The following is a 20,570-nucleotide window of genomic DNA, read 5'->3' as shown; positions in this document are numbered from 1 at the left end:
GCTCACAACTGGCACACAAGCCCAGAGGCCAATATTAATCTCCCTTTTTTCAGGGAAAATTTATAAAACAAAAAAAAAAATTAAATAGGCTTTCTATGGCCCACTATTTGTGAGAGAGATGGCACGCTCAGGGCTGGCACAGATGGCACGCTCAGGACTGGCACACAAGCCCAGAGGCCAATATTAATCTCCCTTTTTTTCAGGGAGAATTTATAAAACCAAAAAAAAAAATAAATAGGCTTTCTATGGCCCACTATTTGTGAGAGAGATGGCACACTCAGGACTGGCACACAAGCCCAAAGGCCAATATTAATCTCCCACTGTATTTTTATCAGGGAGAATTTATACACCCCACAAAAAAAAATACAGAAAAATGAAAAGGCTTTCTATGGCCCACTATGTGAGAGAGATGGCACACACAGGGATGGCACTCTAGCAGAAATGCCAAATTGCCAATCTTAATCTCCCACCAAAAAAAAAAAAAAAAAAAAAACAGGGAATGTCCTACAATTACTATCTCCCTGCCTGCAGTAATCTCAGCCAGGTATGGCAGGCAGCTACTATCTCCCTGCCTGCAGTAATCTCAGCCAGGTATGGCAGGCAGCAATAAGGAGTGGACTGATGCACAAATGAAATAAAAAGTGTGGACAAACAAAAAAGATAGCTGTGCAGAAAGGAAGGAACAAGAGGATTTGTGCTTTGAAAAAAGCAGTTGGTTTGCACAGCGGCGTACACACAGCAATGCAGCTATCAGGGAGCCTTCTAGGGCAGCCCAATGAGCTACAGCGCTGAGGGGAAAAAAAAAAAAAAAAAAACTTCCACTGTCCCTGCACACCGAGGGTGGTGTTGGACAGTGCAAATCGCTGCAGCACAAGCGGTTTTGTGGTTAATGGACCCTGCCTAACGCTATCCCTGCTTCTGACAAAGCGGCAGCAACCTCTCCCTAAGCTCAGATCAGCAGCAGTAAGATGGCGGTCGGCGGGAACGCCTCTTTATAGCCCCTGTGACGTCGCAGACAGCAAGCCAATCACTGCAATGCCCTTCTCTAAGATGGTGGGGACCAGGACCTATGTCATCACGCTGCCCACACTCTGCGTTTACCTTCATTGGCTGAGAAATGGCGCTTTTCGCGTCATTGAAACGCGACTTTGGCGCGAAAGTCGCGTACCGCATGGCCGACCCCGCACAGGGGTCGGATCGGGTTTCATGAAACCCCGACTTAGCCAAAAGTCGGCGACTTTTGAAAATGTTCGACCCGTTTCGCTCAACCCTAGTCATCACTGGTCAATGTTGTGAATGCAAGTGGTTGGGAGAACAACGATGATCTGGAATGACAGCAAGAGGAGCACAGAGGCGACACACTGCACGAATAGATTGTCAGAGTATGAGTATCATTCTATACTGCATTTGTAATTAGACATTACATTCAAGACAGGCGTTCAGCTACATGGGTTCCATTGACCTCATGCCACAGCTCAAAGGCTATCATGGAGAAGAGCAAGATGGCAATAGGGGCTATAATAGAGGCCCATCCTCTTCAGTAATGAGTTCCACTTTTGTCTTGGACATAATGATAGTTGGATATTGGTTTAGAAATCTTGCAGTTAATACCATAGAGTTCTTCATTAGGGTAGGCCATACCTGTCCAATGCTCGGTGTGGGGTGGTATAATGTGCGGTAACCAGAGCCTTCTAGTATTCAGTCCTGGTACACAAATTGCTCAGTGTTACATTTATTCGGTCATGGATCTAGTTGTATAGCCACATTTCTAAAAGTGTTCCAGGACCCGTTTTTGAACACAGCTCCTTGATGCATGTTATTGTGAAGTGCATTTCACGTGGCAGAACATTCCTCAGACAACCATTAATAACCTCATTGATATCATGCCAAGGTGGGTAGGCATGTATATTTTTGAACCTGGTGCTCATATTCGTTACTGAATAATTTGAGATATTTTGAAAATGTTATTCCCATTTTTTCATCATTTGCATATCATTAACATGTCTAACAATCCTGTGATTTCCAGAACTCTATGACTTTTCCTTCTTGGTGTTTTAATTTTAATGTTGAAAAATGTATAATATCATATGTTCAAATATTTTGAGTCTCTATTCTACCCTCAGTGTTTATTGCATCTTTCATTATTTCCAGGAGGCTTGCTGACAATTTTCAAAGAAATTACAGTCTGCACAAAGGCTAAAAAAAAGTATAATGTCCACTATAATAATGATACATCCGAAAATGCTAAATATAAAATCTCATCCTAAAATTACGCATGTTTTAATTTCTGGCACCTACAGAGCATTGGCATGACATACCAAATAATTCATATCTTACATAACACATTTCCACTGGAGATCAGATGAATATGTAGAGCTAGGTTTGGCAATCTTTATAGCATTCATGTTTTTCAGAATAGTGCCAAACTAAAAAAAAATGTTAACAAGTATTTTATGTGTTTGTTTTATCTTTGTAGTGACATTGTTGGATTCACTCACTTGTCCAGCACCAGTACCCCTTACCAAGTGGTAGATTTCCTTAACAAACTCTACACCACCTTTGATGACATTATTGACAATTATGGAGTATATAAAGTTGAGACCATAGGTGATGCCTGTAAGTAATTTTGGAAAGATTCAACAAGGTGAAGCTAATGTGCCTCTTCCTTACAAGAATAAATTCTAACATTTATTAGCAGCGGTGACCTTGCTGTGCAGTGAGAAGGCAGTGACCCGGCAAAAGTTCAAAATAAAGTCTCATTTAATGTACAGCGTACTCACAAACAGAAAGTAAAATAGATCCTCTGGATCGCAGCCAGGAAAACTAGTGTGACCGGTTGCCGTGGGCGACTGCACCGCTGGGGGTGCCAGGCTTTTGGCTCTGCTTGTTGCCTCACACAGGAAGAGCTCTGCAAAGCCTCCGCTTCCGTCAGCTTCCAAGACAAACACTGACACACCCAACCCACTGCTGCAGGGGTTTTTACAAAAGAACCACCTGTGACTGTGGGCCACTTATAAGATATCTTAATAAAAAGAGAAAAAAAAAAGAGAAAAAAAAGAGAAAAAAAAAGAAAAAAAAAAAAGAGAAAAAAAGCGCAGACGCACTCACCAAATGCAGTCACAAGTGTCCTTTATTTCAGTGCCAACCGGCACATTCTTCACGGCACGGGGTAGAGGGTAACATACAGGGAGAGTGCAACAGGTCTGACCTGTTGCACTCTCCCTGTATGTTACCCTCTACCCCGTGCCGTGAAGAATGTGCCGGTTGGCACTGAAATAAAGGACACTTGTGACTGCATTTGGTGAGTGCGTCTGCGCTTTTTTTCTCTTTTTATTAAGATTTGTTGGACTGTTTTCCTGCGGACAGCACCACCATCTCCATGCTAGAGACTGCGATACACAATATTTGTGTGCCACCATTGTTCTTGGATTATAAGAGCTGTGCCACTCTCTTTTCCCTTGTTGTTTGTGACTTATAAGATATGGCCTGGATGAACCTGGGGGAAATGGACTGGCCCCACTACCTTCCTGGAGTCCACTTCAAAAATAAAAGTCCATACCGGGTTTTCCTGAACAATTCCTTGGCCACATAACCTGACCAGGTTCATGCTTACTTTTACTCTGCCTTGTGACTCGCAGGCATCCTGTGGTGACCACAAGGCACTCCAGCAGATCTAATACGCTTCTAAGTGCATCCTGGGGACACATAGCGACCCTCGCAAATAACACCAGATGCTGCCTCACAGCACAGAATGTTTGAACTAAATCTGTCACCAGGTTTTCCTACCCCATTTATGAGGCCCTGATTCCAGCGATGTATTACTTACTTGGATCTGTATTAAATTTTTTATAAAATCATTGATTGATCTGCTGCAGATCTATCAGCTCTCAGAATGCTGAACTTTGTGTAACCCCACCCACACTACAGATTAGCAGTTTTTTGTGTACATTATGCATGGGCAGAAAACTAACAAACAGATAAACACATACAGCTACTGGAATATAGCATGATCAATACAAAATGTTGCAAAGTATATGCATAAAGATATATTCCATAGCTAAATTACTGGAACAATAAGGACCCACTGAGATCAATATGAGAACCACCACAGAAAAAATTCAGTGAAAAAAAGTCCAAAACAGATTATAAATATATTGCAAACAATGAATTTATTAATACAAAAAGATCAACTGACAAACAACATGGCTAAAAAAGTGACAGACAATGCTGCATATAAAGGCGGTGACAAGCAGAATGACGATCCCTAGATATTCAATAAATGCAGGTATGCGACTTCATGAACAATAATGCCAACAAATTGAACACAGATATCACAATCAAGTAAACATACCCAGTAATGTGCAGAGGGGATTCACGCTGTCTCTTGCCCTCCCTGATGCGCGTTTCGGAAGTTACCTTCCTTCCTCAGGGGATGTGCTGCGATGAATAGCAATATTAATAGCTCACCTATGCCGGAAGAGTATGTCGGCCAGCAGCTGGGAAACGTCCCGCCCACACAACAGCAACAACCCTGCCCGCTGACGCAGGATCACATGGGGCCCCATGTGACCAACACGTCAGACAGTGGGCGGCGCCAGAAGGGAAGGCAGGGCGAAGCTGAGCAACTCACTCCCTTGGTGGCCATTTTGATTATGGGAAACATGCCAGCACTGCATAGTGCTGCACATATGCAGACAGAAAAGTGCACAGTAGTATCAAATATGCCCAAAGGAATTATGGCAGATGCACTGATCAATGTTAGGGCAGGCGACACATCGGCCACAAAGAACACAACCACCCCTTATTCTAAAACTATCCATAAACATGGGCATTTTCTGTTCAGCATAATGGCTGGAGACAAGGTGGTCCCTCAAGTTTTTAGCATGTCTAAACGACATGGAGGGCTTAGATGGAATAAATGTACTAATAATTGGATCAACCCGAAGGATCGTCCATGCCCTCTGTAAGATAGAGCGAAACCTATTGGACTGAGAGCTAGATGTTGTTACTATTCCCACTGTTTGATCAACCCTAGGTTTACGTCTAGACTCAGTGTTATATAGCAAATCATGTCGGGAAGCATGCCTTGCTCGATGGTAGGCAGTCTTAACCATCCTACGACTGTACCCACGTGATAGAAAACGCTGTCTAAGTTCCTCTGCCCTGAACTCAAAATCACTATCAGAGGAGCAGAAAACTGCCTATCAATGGTGTGGGTGGGGATTCAGAGCTCATGAATATGGAGGACTACCTGGCACCAGGTTTACTAGTCCTGTAGCGATAATATCCTTCTGATAAAAGAGTTATTGTATCAAAACTACAGTAAGCAGCTCAGTAAGTGATGCAGCACTAGAATCAGGGTTTCTGTCTCTACACTATGCTACTCTCAGATCAGGTGGCAAAAACCTGGTGACCGATTTTCTTTAAGTGTGGATATTCACTTTAAGGGCTTGCTCACTGAATTAGTCAGATGAGTGCAATCCGATTTTGATGAGAATGTGAATAAATAATCTCAGTATGCTGCAATTTTACTCGTAAATTGGTCTAGACTCGCTCATTCAAGTCATGGAAATCATTGGAGACATCCGAGCGCAGACCTATTTCTGCTGACTTATGGAATGGAACTATGGATAAATGTTGTCCTTCATCTTCTTCTCACAATGTGCTTTGATTCTCGCATCCGAGATAAATCACACTATGCTGATCAGAGTTTGTAATGACTGTCATTAGCATAACTAACCCGATTCTGTTGGATGAGAGAATCTATGCTTAAAGGGACACTGTCACCTGAATTTGGAGGGAACAATTTTCAGCCATGGAGGCGGGGTTTTCGGGTGTTTGATTCACCCTTTCCTTACCTGCTGGCTGCATGCTGGCTGCAATATTGGATTGAAGTTCATTCTCTGTCCTATGTAGTACACGCCTGCACAAGGCGATCTTGCCTTACGCAGGCGTGTACTATGGAGGACAGAGAATGAACTTCAATCCAATATTGCAGCCAGCATGCAGCCAGCAGGTAAGGAAAGGGTGAATCAAACACCCGAAAACCCCGCCTCCATGGCTGAAAATTGTTCCCTCCAAATTCAGGTGACAGTGTCCCTTTAAAGGTTCATTCAGAAACACTGACTATTGTAAAATGAGCATTTGTAAGAAGTTTTTTTTCCAATTATCATACCGTGTAAACAATCTTGTTGTCTGGTAAATTGTTTAAAAAAAAATAAAAACCATTGGACAGATCGTTTTATTCCCATTAGTAATCATTCAGACTGTGTAATTAGGCAAGATTAGCGTTCCTTCCTTCCAGGCGGAAATAGAACTTAAGTTGACAGGTCAATGACAGCCTTGCTAGAATTTATTTTCTCGACCTGTTGGAACTTGTTTTGGACTTTTTACTGTTGTTGTTTTTTTTTTTTTTTGCACCTCTCTATTATCTCACTGCCTGAAAATTATCTACATTATTGTTCAGAGACAGCCAGAAGAGGTCACCAATCTTGTGCTCACTCCATCACTAAATAGTCATGGCTATCCTTTCAAAGTATCCCATTATGAGGATATTCCATTATTTTTTTGCCCTTGGCTTGAGTAATCTTGCCTAGTGAAGCTTAGTCTGTTTATTCACAGAATAGGTGACAGCAGTGAATAAACAGATGAATATGTGAAATACAAATGATTCAGTACCTTTTTACATGTACATTTTGGTTTTACATAGATATGGTTGTGTCTGGAGTTCCCAAAGAGAATGGTATTTACCATGCAAGTGAGATCGCAAGTATGGCATTAGACTTAGTGGCTGTGTGCAAGACTTTTAGAATACCGCATAAGCCCAACACTCAGCTAAGGATACGAGCAGGAATTCACTCAGGTATGTAGAAAATATAGCATGCTGGGAATATTTCCTTCTAAGAAAGGCTCGCATTACCAACCTTGGCAGAGTAAACAAGTGATAGCAACAATTTATTACTAGTTAGGTCCAGAAATGTTTGGAGAGTGAACACATTTTTGTGATTTGCGCTCAGCATTGAAACAACTGAGATGCAATTTAAGTGTAGACTTTCAGGTTTATTTAAAGAGGTTAAACAAAAATGTCCTGTGAAACATTTAGGAACTGCAACCATTTTTCTATAAAACCTCCTTACTTCATGGTCTCAAAAGTAATTGAACAAAATAACTTTTTACTAAAAATAAAATGTCAATTTTTAATACTTTGTAGAGAATCCTTTAATACTCATGTCTGAAAGCCATGGACATCACCAAACACTGGGTTTCCTCTTTTGTGATGCTATGCCAGGACCTCACTACAGCTGACTTCAGTTGTTGCTTGTTTGTGCATCTTTCTGCCTTATGCTTTGTGTTAAGCATGTGGAATGTATGCTCAATGCTCATGTTGAAATGTGATGATTGACTTGGCCATTGCAGAATATGTTTCACATACATTTTTTTAAAATGACCAATGATACCACATACAAGGAACAAATACTGTTGCACCATGATCAGACCACATATTACTACCACATAGGGATGGAATAATACCACATAAAAGGAACAAATACTGTCACACAAAGACAAGACCAGTGCCATTATACACAGGAGCTTTGTACATAATATACAGTGTATAGTGTAATTGTACAGGTAACACACTGTGATGTCTCTAGTTGAAATAAAACATTTTCGCTTTTCTTCTTCATCCAGTGCAGACTGCCAACATTTCTTTCATCCAGGACCTATCTCTGCAGAAAATAGCACACAGTTATCTAAACCATGACTTCCAGAGCACATTCCCCACTTTTTCCTCAACTTCTTAACTGCACAGCTGAATAAAGACATGATCCTACCATTAATATATCATTAGTAGTGATGAGTAGGGATGGGCAAACCCGAACTGTAAAATTCGGGACCATACCGAACACATAGTGTTCAGTCACACGGTCCCGAACGCGGGTTTCCATGGGAAGAGCCAGGCAAAGCTCCAGAATTGGCTCCAGCATACGCAGCATCAATAGTACAAAGTTGGTCACACAGGGTTAATAGCTGCGTAACGGAGTGCGTTACACTGCGGTCCGTTACACAGGCATTAACCCTGTGTGAGCGCTCAACGCTGACTGCAGGGCAGTAAAGCAGCGGCCATTTCGCTGCCAGACTATGGCTGTTGCTGATTGGTCGTGGGCGTTTTGCCATGACCAATCAGCGACTTGGATTTCCATGACAGACAGAGGCCACGACCAATGAATATCCATGACAGACAAAGACAGACAGAAAGACAGACAGACAGACGGAAGTGACCCTTAGACAATTATATAGTAGATGGTGGTCGTTCAACTAGGCAATGAGCAGTATACAAATAAAGAAGAGAAAAGCAGAATATCTTAAGTACGGCTAAAAATTTTAATAAACTGTAAATTGCAAAAATGTTTGTTTTAGCAAGCACTAACCAACAATACCAGTTTATGAGGATGGGAGTAATTCTTTAAGGTATAATTGCAGAAAACTTGGCCCTCAGATTTTGTAAAAAGTGAAACAGATTTATTGGCAATCCATATAATATTTAATGTTTCGGTCTTCTCAGACCTCTGTAGGAAGGGGGAGCCAGGGCTGCTGTCATGGCTGACAGAAACCCCTGTATCGCTCCCTGGCCCTCTCCCAGTACACAATCATGTTTTCTGCTCTGAATACCTTGGTGCTGCTTCTCTGCATCATCTGGGATCTCCCGGTACGACCGTGTATTCTTTACAGAGGTTTCCGCAATTAAAGAGTCACAGTCTGGCTTCACTCTAACTTCAACTTCTTTACTTAACACAGCATTATCCAAGGCACAGTCACTTATAACAATTGGCAATGCTTTCCCTTGCCTCTCCCCTCTGCCACTAAGCCTGTCCTAGGATGGTTCATTTCCTCCGGTCCCACAGTGTCCTCAATGCCCAGAATTCCTGCTTCTTGTGGGAGTATTCTCTGCCATTTCACTCCAGTCCTTATAATAGCAGCCCACACAAAAATCTGCCACATTTTGGATACCTTGCTCCCATTCTGCTTAGCCTTCTTCCCATAGCCCTGCAATCCCACTTATACTGCACCGCTATCTCTGGTGTTACTGTGCTTCATTCTGTATCCTGGCCCCCTGTATACTAACTGCTGGGCCACTCTTGTGGCAAATGTTGCGGGGCACGGTGTTACCCTGGGCTAGCCGGCCCTGAGTTCCACACTGGCACCCTGGCCCCAACTGACTAAAACCGGGAAGCCCTTGCTTACTTAACCCACTGTGCCCCTCCTACAGTTAACTATTTATAGTGTGAACTCCCATATTACACAGTGTCCCCATCTAGTGGTCAACCCAGGGTAATTCACTCTCCCTACAATAATACAAGCATGTGCATATAATGACAGGAACATATTATACATAATAGCAGAAAATGGTAATATACGTTACTGTGTAGCAGTTCCCTCAATACATAGTGATAATACACCATAGTGGTGTAGCAGTACCAATAAGTAGACATCTATAACAAACAGATTTTCCTCATCCCCTTATACCTCCAGCAGAACTGCTAACGTGTGCAAACTGTACAGTGCTGCAGAATATGTTAGCGCTATAGTAATAATAATAATAATTATTATTATTATTTTTATAACTGTGCAAAATACATAAAAAAAGAACAATAGTGAATAGTGACAATGACAAATTATAATAAAAATACAGAAAAACAAACACACATGTATGTTATTTAAGGGAATATTTGCCATACAATATGGGATACAATGATTATACATTCATATATCAAAAGTTCTGTGTTTATAAGGAACTTTAATCTTCCTTCAGAAAGAGCACGAGAATTTATATAAGATCAATTCGATCAGAAAAGGATATGGAAGGGATCAGAAGCGAGGTCCCAAAAGACTATCTCAGGGTGCTAGCCTATCCAAAAAAGAAAAGAACAAGAGTTGTAATGTAATAATATGAATATAATACATCTAGCACCTATTACAACTTTACTCCACTACAATCAGAGTCTCTTACGTCTATAGTACCATAACTGCTATTGTTCCTTTCTTTTCGGACAGGTTATAGAGAATATAATTTGCAATATTCACAGCTTTATAATTAAATATATTGTGTGATTTGTAGGACCTGTAGTTGCTGGCGTTGTTGGAACTAAAATGCCCAGATACTGCTTGTTCGGAGACACAGTAAACACTGCTTCAAGAATGGAGTCCACAAGTGAAGGTGATATTTTTAGATTTCTTCCTTTCACAATCTACCCTATAATACAAATATAGGTCAATTATTTTCTGGACATTCCCAAAAAACATTAATTTCACATGACATCATTGAATGTAGAAACATTGTGTAAAATCAATAAAGGGTTGTGTTTTGCTTTCTAAATTGAGAGCCAAATTAGAAGTGGTGGATGACATATCTGTAACAAGGTGAGAAGATAAAAGCCACTTACTGTTCCTTGACAACATGTTCTTACACCATCAGACTAAACATAACTTCAAAGCTATCAAAAGTGCGAGAAGACGTGACAAGTGACTATTGACTATCGCATTCTGTAATGCATTGGCCCTCACTGTGTACTTATAGACTGAAAACTCATGGACTAAAAATGTTAAACTGTTAGTACATGTTTGCACATGGCTGTAGTCATCCATTCAGCCACAAGAACAGAATTCAGGACAGCACTGACATTTTAAAGGCGTTCGCTTTAGCCTCCCAATTCCACATCTAGAGGAACTGCTGGCATGACGTCTATTGCTGCCAGCCAAGTCTTGTGAATGACCGGTGAGTATCGTAGACTCACAATAGCTGCCATCTAGCAAGCAGCCAATGGACACCTTGTTAACAAGGTCTTTCCCCTCCCAATTGGAAAGTCTAAGACATTAGATCAACCCTTTAAGACCTCTTTTCTTTCGAACAGGGATTTAGCTCTAGAGGATGCAGGTCCTTGTGCTTCAAGGGGTTTTCCCCCTGAACAAAAGTAAATTTTAATCAATAGATCTTGGAATAAGAATAACTTTCACAATTGGATGTGTTTAAATAAAATGTTCCTGTGCTGAGATAACCTTATAAATGTGCCCCTGCTGTGTACTGTGTAATGTCTGTGTCTGACCATACGGGAACATGGTCTGATCATACCACAGCTACTGGGCAGGGGAGTTAAAAAAAAATTACAGATTTTAAAGCAGGGGATCACAGCTTATTCCTTCTGTGAGGTAAAACATGTCCCTGCCTGATTTTAAGCAATGGTTTATTTCAAAGAAAGAATCAGCTGTGATCCCATGCTGTCCTGTCTGTATATTTTTTGCTTCCTCCCCTGCCCAGTAGATGTGGTATGATCAGACATGTCCCTGTACGGTCAGACACGGCCATTACACAGTACACAGCAGGGGCACATTTATAAGATTATCTCAGCACAGGGACATTTTATTTAAACACATCCAATTGTGGAAGTTATTATCATTTCAAGAACTATTGATTAAAATGTACTTTTGTTCATGGAAAAACCCTTTCAAGTGTACCCAAATAGCCTCCATCAAATAAGACTAACTCTGTCTTAGAAGAGATATGTTCAGTGGACATGCTAAACATAGTACAATCATTGCAATAAAACATTATTTTACCAAATTTCCTGTTCACAATGTTTTTAATTTTTTTTGCAGCGCTGAAAATCCAGTGCAGTTCCACTGCTCATGATTTGTTAAGCCAAATTGGAGGATATAAACTGGTATGCCGTGGTATACTATCAATCAAGGTACTTACAGAGAAGAACAGGAAACCAACAAAACATATCAAATACCCTATAAGCCAAATGTTATATGTCAATAGTTAGAAAATATCACTTTTAAAAGGGTACTTTTAAAATATCATGAGCTCAAATGATCAAAGACTCAAAAAATAACAAACTAAAATTTCATCCAGCCTCTCCAAGTCTAGTAATGCCTTTCTGCCACTGGTCTGGTCTTTGCTGGTAGGCTACAGCAGTGACGTTGCATAGACAATGCTGTAACCAATCACTGAGTTCAGTGGTTCTGCAGACGTAGGCAGCACAAGCCATGGAGCCCAATGATTGGCTGCAGAACTGTGAATGCGACATTACCGCTGCAGCCTATCAACGAAGTCAAGAGAAGCTTCGTTGGACCTTGGAAGGGTGAGTAAGAGATCAGTTTGTTCATTTTTTCAAGTTAGCGAGCCTACGTGCTGGGAAATGTTCTTTAACCCCTTTCCGATATTTGCAGAAATAATACGCCCATGAGTCCTGGTACTTATTGACACTGGACGAATTATTATGTCCAGGCGATCGTGAGCACACACAGGCTAGGTAAAGTTGCTTGATCAAGCCCAGTGCATGATCAGCAACTTTCTCTGTCAGTGCAGAGCTGACAATTTGCTTAGCAAGGGGATGCTGCTGCATCCCCATGCTATACAAGCGATCAGCTTGCAAAAAAAATGATAGTCCCATAGTGGGACAAAGTAAAAAAAGTTAAAAAAAATGTTTTTTTTTAATAATTGTAAAAATATAAAAAAAACTATAAAAAAAATCAAAAGGTATTGTATTCATAAATAAATATTTGTATGAAAAAAAGAAGCAATAAAAGTACACATATTTGGTATTGCCGTGTCTGGAATTACCCAACCTATAAAAATGCTCCACTAGTTAACCCCTTTAGTGAACACCATAAAATAAAAAACAAGATACAAAACAGTAGTTAAGAATCATGCTGTTGAACAAAAGGTGGAATAAAACGTGACCAAAAGAACAGATAGAAATAAACATGGTACCGCTGAAAAACAAGCTGCCATACAGCTCCATCAGTGAAAAAGTAAAAAAGTTATAGCTTTTAGAATAAAACGATGCAAAGTAAATTATTTTTTTCTATAAAATAGTTTTTATTGTATAAAAGCGCCAAAACATAAAAAAATATAAATCAGGTATCGCTGTAATCGTACTGACCCGAAGAATAAACTGCCTTATCAATTTTACCACACACGGAACGACATAAACCACAACCCCCCCCCCAAAAAAAAGACTTAATAATGACTTGCTAGTTTATCTTCATTCTACCTCCCAAAAATCAAAATAGAAAGCAATTAAAAATTGTCAGGTGTCTGAAAATGGTACCAAAAAAAATTCAACTCGTCTCGCAAAAAACAAGCCCCCACATGACTCTGTGGGCCAAAATATGTAAAAATTATAGCACTCAAAATATGGTGATGTAAAAACTATTTTTTGCAATATAAAGCATCATTTACTCTGTGACAGCAGCCAAACGTAAAAGTCCGATATAAATCTGATATCGCTGTAATCACACCGACTCAAAGAATAAAGTTACCTAATCACTTACACCATACGAGAAACAGTGAAAAACATTAATGAAACCAATTCTTCACCTGCTTCCAAAGATCGCAGTAAGGCTCAGTGCACGTTTATCCTGCGCTCTACATTGAGCGCTTTCACCAGGGTTTTCATGTAAATCTCTGAAATACGTGATTCAGATGGAAGCTCTGGCTGAAGATTCCCTATAATGAGGCAAATGAAGGCACTGTAATCTGGTGGTTTCCGTTTTTTAGGATTGCATAAAAGTTGGCCACAGTTTGTGCACTTCTGAAAAGAAGGATACCACTGAACAGAGGCCAGACGGAGTCCAGAATAAGTCTGCTGCCTTATTATAGTGAATGGATCACTCGGGGGTTTCATCTGAATCACGTCACTCAGAGATTTAGATGGAAACCCCAAAGTAAGTGCTCAGCGTAGAGCACCGGATAAATGTGATCTGAAACATTATGTAAATTGTTCCCAATAAAAGCTTCAACTCAATCCAGAAAAAAAGCAAGTCCACACTCAGGTCTGTCATCTGTTAATGGAAATATAGGGGGCTTCCAGGTACTGGTAGTGCAAAGGCTCTGGAAAAGCAAAATGGCTCCTCACCTGCCAAAAGAAATTCAGCAAATTCTCCACTCCTAATTCCAAATGTCCCCTCCCTTCTGAGCCCCACAGTGTACCTAAACTACATATAGCGTCCACATGTTTGGCTTTTCTGATGCGATGAGAGGCCGCATAAGTTACGGGTGCATGTATACACATGGTCAAAATTGTTGGTAACCCTCGATTAATGACAAAAAAACCCACAATGGTCACAGAAATAACTTAAATTGGACAAAAGTAATAATAAATAAAAAATCTATGAAAATGAACAAATGAAAGTCAGACATTGCTTTTCAACCATGCTTCCACAGAATTAAAAAAAATAAAACTCATGAAATAGCCCTGGACAGAAATGATGGTACCCTTAACTTAATATTTTGCTGCACAACCTTTTGAGGCAATCACTGAAATCAAACTATTCCTTTACCTGTCAATGAGACTTCAGCACCTCTGGACAGGTATTTTGGCCCACTGCTCAAAAGCAAACTGCTACAGTTGTCTCGTATTTGAAGGTTGCCTTTTCCAGACGGCATGTTTCAGCACTTTCCAAAGATGCTCAATAGCATCATAGAAGGCTCATAGAAGGCCACTTCAGAATAGTCCATTGTTTTCCTCTCAGCCATTCTTGGGTGTTTTTGATGCATGTTTTGGGTCTGTCTTGTTGCAAGACCCATGACCTGCGACTGAGACCATGCTTTCTGATACTGGGAAGCACATTTCTCTCTAGAATCGTTTGCTTGTCTTGAGATTTCATTGTACCCTGCACAGATTCTAGACATGCTGTGCCAGATGCAGCAAAGCAGCCCCAGAATATAACAGAGCCTCCTCCATGTTTCACAGTAGGGACATTTATCTTTTCTTGATATGCTTCATTTTTCCGTCTGTGATTATATAGACATACAGCTGATGTGCCTTGCCAAAAAGTTCCATTTATTTGTCTCATCTGTCCACAGGACATTTTCCCAGAAGCTTTGTGGCTTGTCATCACGTAGTTTGGCAAATTCCAGTCTGGCTTTTTTTATGATATTTTTTTCAACAATGGTGTCCTCCTTGGTTGTCTCCCATGATGTCCACTTTGGCTCATACAACAACGGATGTTGTGATCTGACACTTATGTTCCTTGAGCTTGAAGTTCACCTTTAATCTGTTTAGAAGTGTTTCTGGGCTCTTTTGTTACCATTCGTATTATCCGTCTCTTTGATTTGTCATCAATTTTCCTCCTGCGGCCACGTCCAGAGAGGTTGGCTATAGTCCCATGGATCTTAAATTTTTGAATAATGTGTATAACTGTAGTCACAGGATCATCAAGCTGCTTGGAGATGGTCTTATAACTTTTACCTTTAACATGTTTGTCTATAATGTTCTTTCCAATCTGAGACAACTCTTTCCTTCGCTTCCTCTGGTCTATGTTGAGTGTGATACACACCATGTCACCAAACAGCACAGTGAGTATCTGTAGCACTATATACAGGCTCACTCACTGATTCCAAGATTGTAGACACCTGTGATGCTAATTAGTGGACACACCTTGATTTAACATGTCCATTTTGTCACATTATTTCCAGGGGCACCATCATTTCTGTCCAGGCCTATTTCATGAGTTTTATTTTTTTAAAGTTCTATTTAAGCATGGTTGAAAAGCAATGTCTGACTTTCATTTGTTCATTTTCATAGATTTTTTTATTTATTATTACTTTTGTCAGATTCAAATTATTTCTGTTACCATTGTGGGTTTTTCTGTCATTAAATAAGGGATACCAACAATTTTGACCTTCTGTGTATCCAGAAACAAGGCTGGGCATAATGTAATGGTGACTGCAACATACTAGTCACTACAGAGTACAGTTTGCAATTTTCACTCGGCAACATTCATTGCTGCTTCTTTCTGTAAAATACCCATGGAGTCAAAATTTTTACTACACCTCTAGATAAATTCCCAAAGGGGTATAATTTCCAAAATGGTGTCACTTGAGGGGAGGGGGATTCTGCTCTCTAGCACTTAGGGGGCTCTGTATATTGAGTCCGCAAACTGTTTTAGGAAATTCTGCGCTCCAGGAGGCATATAGCACTCTGTTCCTACCGAGTCTCTATGTATGGCTAAATAGTACTGTAAAGCCTCATATGGAGTATTGCCATGTTCAGTAGAAATTATGGGAAACATTTACCCACTTCTTGTGTGAAAATGTAATATCTGGGGCTAAAACAAAATTTTGGTGGCAAAATTGTAGTTATTTTTTCTTCACCGCCAATGTTATAAAATTCTGTGAGGTAAATGTGGTGTCAATATGATCATTGCACCGCTAGATGAATTAATTGGGGAGTGTAGTTTGTAAAATGAGTTCACATATAGGGGGTTTCTGTTGTTCTGGCACCTCATGGCACCCTCATGACATGGCCCCCTCAAACCATTACAGCAAAATCTGAATTCTGATATGGAGCCTCTTCCCTTCTGAGCTTTGCACTGTGCCTCAAAAGTAGTATTCTCCCACATATAGAGTATCGGCGTACTCAGAAGAAATTGCACAACAAATTGTATGGTACAATTTCTCCTGTTACTCTTATGAAAATGCTAAATTTTGGGCCAAAATAATATTTTTGAGGGGAAAATGTGATTATTTTTTGTTTTCACGGCTCAATGTTATAAACTTCTGTGTAGCACCTGAGGGTTCAATGTGCTCACCACACATCTAGGTCAGCTCCCTGAGGGGTCTAGTTTCCAAAATGGTGTTACTTGTGGAGGAGATTCACTGTTTAAGCACATCAGAGGCTCTCCAAATGCAACATGGCGTCCGTCAATTGTTCCAACAAAATTTGCATTCAAATGACGCTCCTTCCCTTCCGTGCTCTGCCGTGCGCCCAAACATTGGTTTTCTCCGTCATATGGGGTACCAGCATGCTCAGGAGAAATTACACAACAAATTTTCTGGTCTATTTTTTCCTGTTACCCTTGTCAAAATAAAAAAAATTGGATCTGAAATAAATTTTTTGTAACTAAAATTTAAATGTTCATTTTTTTTCACATTCCAAAAATTCCTGTGACGCACCTAAAGGGTTAATAAACTTATTGAATGTGGTTGTGGGCACCTTGAGGGTTTCAGTTTTTAGAATGGTGTCACTTTTGTGTATTTTCTATCATATAGACCCCTCAAACTGACTTCAAATGTGATGTGGTCCCTAAGAAATGGTTTTGTAAATGTTGTTGGAAAAATCCAAACTCTCTGGTCAACTTAACCCTTATAAACTTCCTAACAAAACATATTTGGTTCCAATATTGTGCTGATGTAAAGTAGACATGTGGGGAATGTTATTTATTAACTATTTTGTGTGACATATCTCTGAATTTTCATGCCCTTAAATGACAAAGTTTGAAAATTGCAAAATTTTTGCCAAATTACCATTTTTTTCACAAATAAATGCAAGTCATATCGAAGAAATTTTACCACTATCATGAAGTACAATATGTCACGAAAAACAGTCTCAGAATCAGTGAAATCCATGAGTTATTACCTCATTAAATGACAGTAGTCAGAATTGTAAAAATTGACCTGGTCATTAATGTGCAAACAGACTTCGGAAGTAAAGGGGTTTAAAAGTGTTCCCGATAAATCTTTTGTTGTAATATAGGCTCTAGATACTAAATGACAAATTAATATAGCAGGCAGACTACCAAGACAGAGCTGTTGTTTTACCAGTTTGTATTTTACACTTAAAATTATTTATTTTTGTGTTTAGTTGTATGTTTAGCCAAAAGTGACTGACATGTATTTTGAGAGTATGCTTCAACCAATGATGAGTTTTACATCTGTATAATGTCATTTTGTTCACACAGGGCAAAGGCGATATGACAACGTATTGGCTTGAGGGTAAGACTGGCACATCAACACAGAAGATCATCCCTGATACATCCGCAGTCATGCAGGAAAAAGAAAGGCAGTCATTTGATCTGATACCCGGAGTGTTATCTATTGACACCTTGTCTACTTCATTTTGAAAGACGTTAACCTTGACATGGACAGTTCATAAATGTCTTATAATATAGTATGGATTGTTCAACACTAGGTTCTAAAGCAGATCAGGAATTTATTGAGGGTTTATTGAATAAATTCAATGTGTATGTGTATTACTTACCAAGGAGTGTTGTGTAAAAGTCTGAAGGACCAATGAAATCTGCCTCATAACCAATGTTTCTCACATCTCATTTTTCCAGTAAAGTTTAGAAAATAAAAGCAAAATGTTAACCGGCTACTGTAAGAAACAAGGAACTTTCCTCGGGACAGTTCTGATAATTAATTCTCACTATTGAGAAGGTTCTGGACTTTGACACTTCTATTAGTCAATGTCAGCCTTATCATTTCTCATAGAGGAGCATTTTAAATTACAACACTACAAATCACTGCAGTGAAACTAAGATACATTTCGCACCCCAAGTTGTGGTCATTGGTTCCTATTCCATTGTTTTATGATTTTAATCATCCCAATGAAATATTAAGTTTTGATACACAATACTTTGGATAGTGTTGTTATTCTATGTATTCAGTGTATTATATGGGCATCATTGTGGAGCACAGCAGCACTTGTGAAGCAGTGCCCACTCTTTTTTCTTACTTGTGTTTGTAATGTGGATGATTGTATGTAATATTATCAAAGTTTTATCTGCAATATAGCAGAGCTATGTACTTTTCATTTTAGATATATGAATAAACTCGTCAATAAAGATCGTTGCAATAAGTTGTAATATGGGTGATGTTGCACGTGTAGGTTTACTAACTTTGGTGGTCTACTGCCAAAATACTTTATTAAAGGTATCCTCGTCTTTTACTGCAAGTTATGGTATATACAACATCAGAACTTTAGATTTTTAAGCGATAAAAAAGAAAACGAAATATGCTTGTGACATTTTTTCTGCTTCTGTTCGATGCATATTACTTGCTAAGGTTATATAGCGGGAATAAGAGAACACATGCTCCTCCGAATTAGTCTCTGATTCAGACCTGTCTTAGTCTCCATGTCCATAACCATTCTAGCCAAGGATACAGAACCTGTTAGTCTGAATGGAGCCCTAGTCCTGTCTGTGTCTGCATACCTGACCCCTGGGGTCAGCAGCTGAAGTATTGAGAGGACTGCCTAGGAGTGGTATCTGGGGGTTACCTGCAGCTGAAGCCTGACTCCACTATCAGGAGCTCCAGTGAACACCAGGTAGCTGCTTAGCTATGCCCCACCTAGGTAAGCCCGGCCCCATGACACAGTGGGTACACGAACCATGTGTGCCATTTGCGTTCGTAACACAGAACACACAAGAGATTACACCACAATTACAGTAATAGTTGCTTACAACTGATGTTTAGTGCCTTTTCCATTTGGTCAATGCTGATATCACGACTTCTCCACTAACTACTCATCTGCAGAGATTACAGCAAAGACACATTTGACGTCTCACATTTCAAGCACCATCCCCATCTATTCTCGACCTGCACAAACGCCCCATCCTGCTAATACCACAGTGCTGAACAGTTGCTGTATGTGTCCACATTCCTGCTTTTAGTACCCCACATAATAATGCTCAGCACTGTGCTCCTTACAAAACATAATGCCTCCTTTGTGCCATCTAATTGGTAAAATTGCTCCCTAGAAAATATGAATGCCCTGTGCAAATGCGCTAGAAAACACTGGCCACATTTTTGCCCCTCAAAAGTAATGATGACCCCAATGTGCCCATTTGACAGTCACAATTCTCTGAGTGCCCCAATAACAATAATGCTTTTTTAATGCCCACTTAATATTTAATAATGTCTCATGATTCCCACCATTTATAGTTACCATTTACCCATTGTGATGTCCCCCACAGCTCCCTATACACAGTATGAAGACCACAGCTTCCACATGCACAGTATTATGTTGCACACATCTCTCCTATTCATAGCATGATGGGTCCCACACTGACACTGCATGATAACCCCCAGTAGCCGCCAAACTGTATGATGGCCCGCAGTATTTCAACACTGCATTATGGCTCCTAGTATCCCCCATACTGTATGATAGGCCCTGACAAGGTAGCCCCCTACATGGTATGTTGGCCCTTAGTAGCCCCTACAATATATGATGGCCCCCAGTATCTCCACACTGAAAGAGGGACCAAAGTTGTCTGCCAAAATGCAGGATAGCCCCCCACACTGTATGATGGCCCACATTATATGATAGCCCCCAAAATGCATGAAAGCTGCCATTAGTCCTCCACACTGCATGATGGACCTAAGTGGTCCCCAACATTGTATGATGACCCCAATAGCCCCCATATTATTTTATGGCCCCCAATATCCTACCCCCACACTACACGATAGCTGACCATACTCTATCGTTTACCCCCAGTAGCCCCCACACTAAATATTGGACCCTAGTAGCCTCCCACTCTGTATGATGGCCCCTAGTGGGCTTTCCACACTGTATGGCGGCCCCCGGCAGTTTCTTACATTGTATGAGGAACTCCAGTAGTAGCCACACTGTATTATGGCCCCCAGTAGCCCCCAAACAGTAAATGATGGCCCCCAACAGCCTCACTTTGTATGATGCCCCCAGTAGACCCCCACACACCTTGTCTGACAATCCTCAGCAGCCCCCCACTCTATATTATGGCCCCAAGCAGCCACCAACTCTGTA

General features: G+C 40.4%; 1 pseudogene; it reads left to right on the top strand.

The window, feature by feature from the left end:
- Positions 1–18,639, top strand: part of LOC138675225 (atrial natriuretic peptide receptor 2-like) — a 153,027-nt pseudogene extending 134,388 nt beyond the window's left edge.
- Positions 18,640–20,570: the final 1,931 nt, after the last annotated feature.

Source organism: Ranitomeya imitator, chromosome 1 (genome assembly GCF_032444005.1).
Source record: "Ranitomeya imitator isolate aRanImi1 chromosome 1, aRanImi1.pri, whole genome shotgun sequence".
In the NCBI taxonomy this organism is placed as follows: domain Eukaryota; kingdom Metazoa; phylum Chordata; class Amphibia; order Anura; family Dendrobatidae; genus Ranitomeya; species Ranitomeya imitator.
The sequence above is the reverse complement of the archived record's forward strand: the minus strand, read 5'-3'. Positions and strand labels throughout refer to the sequence as shown.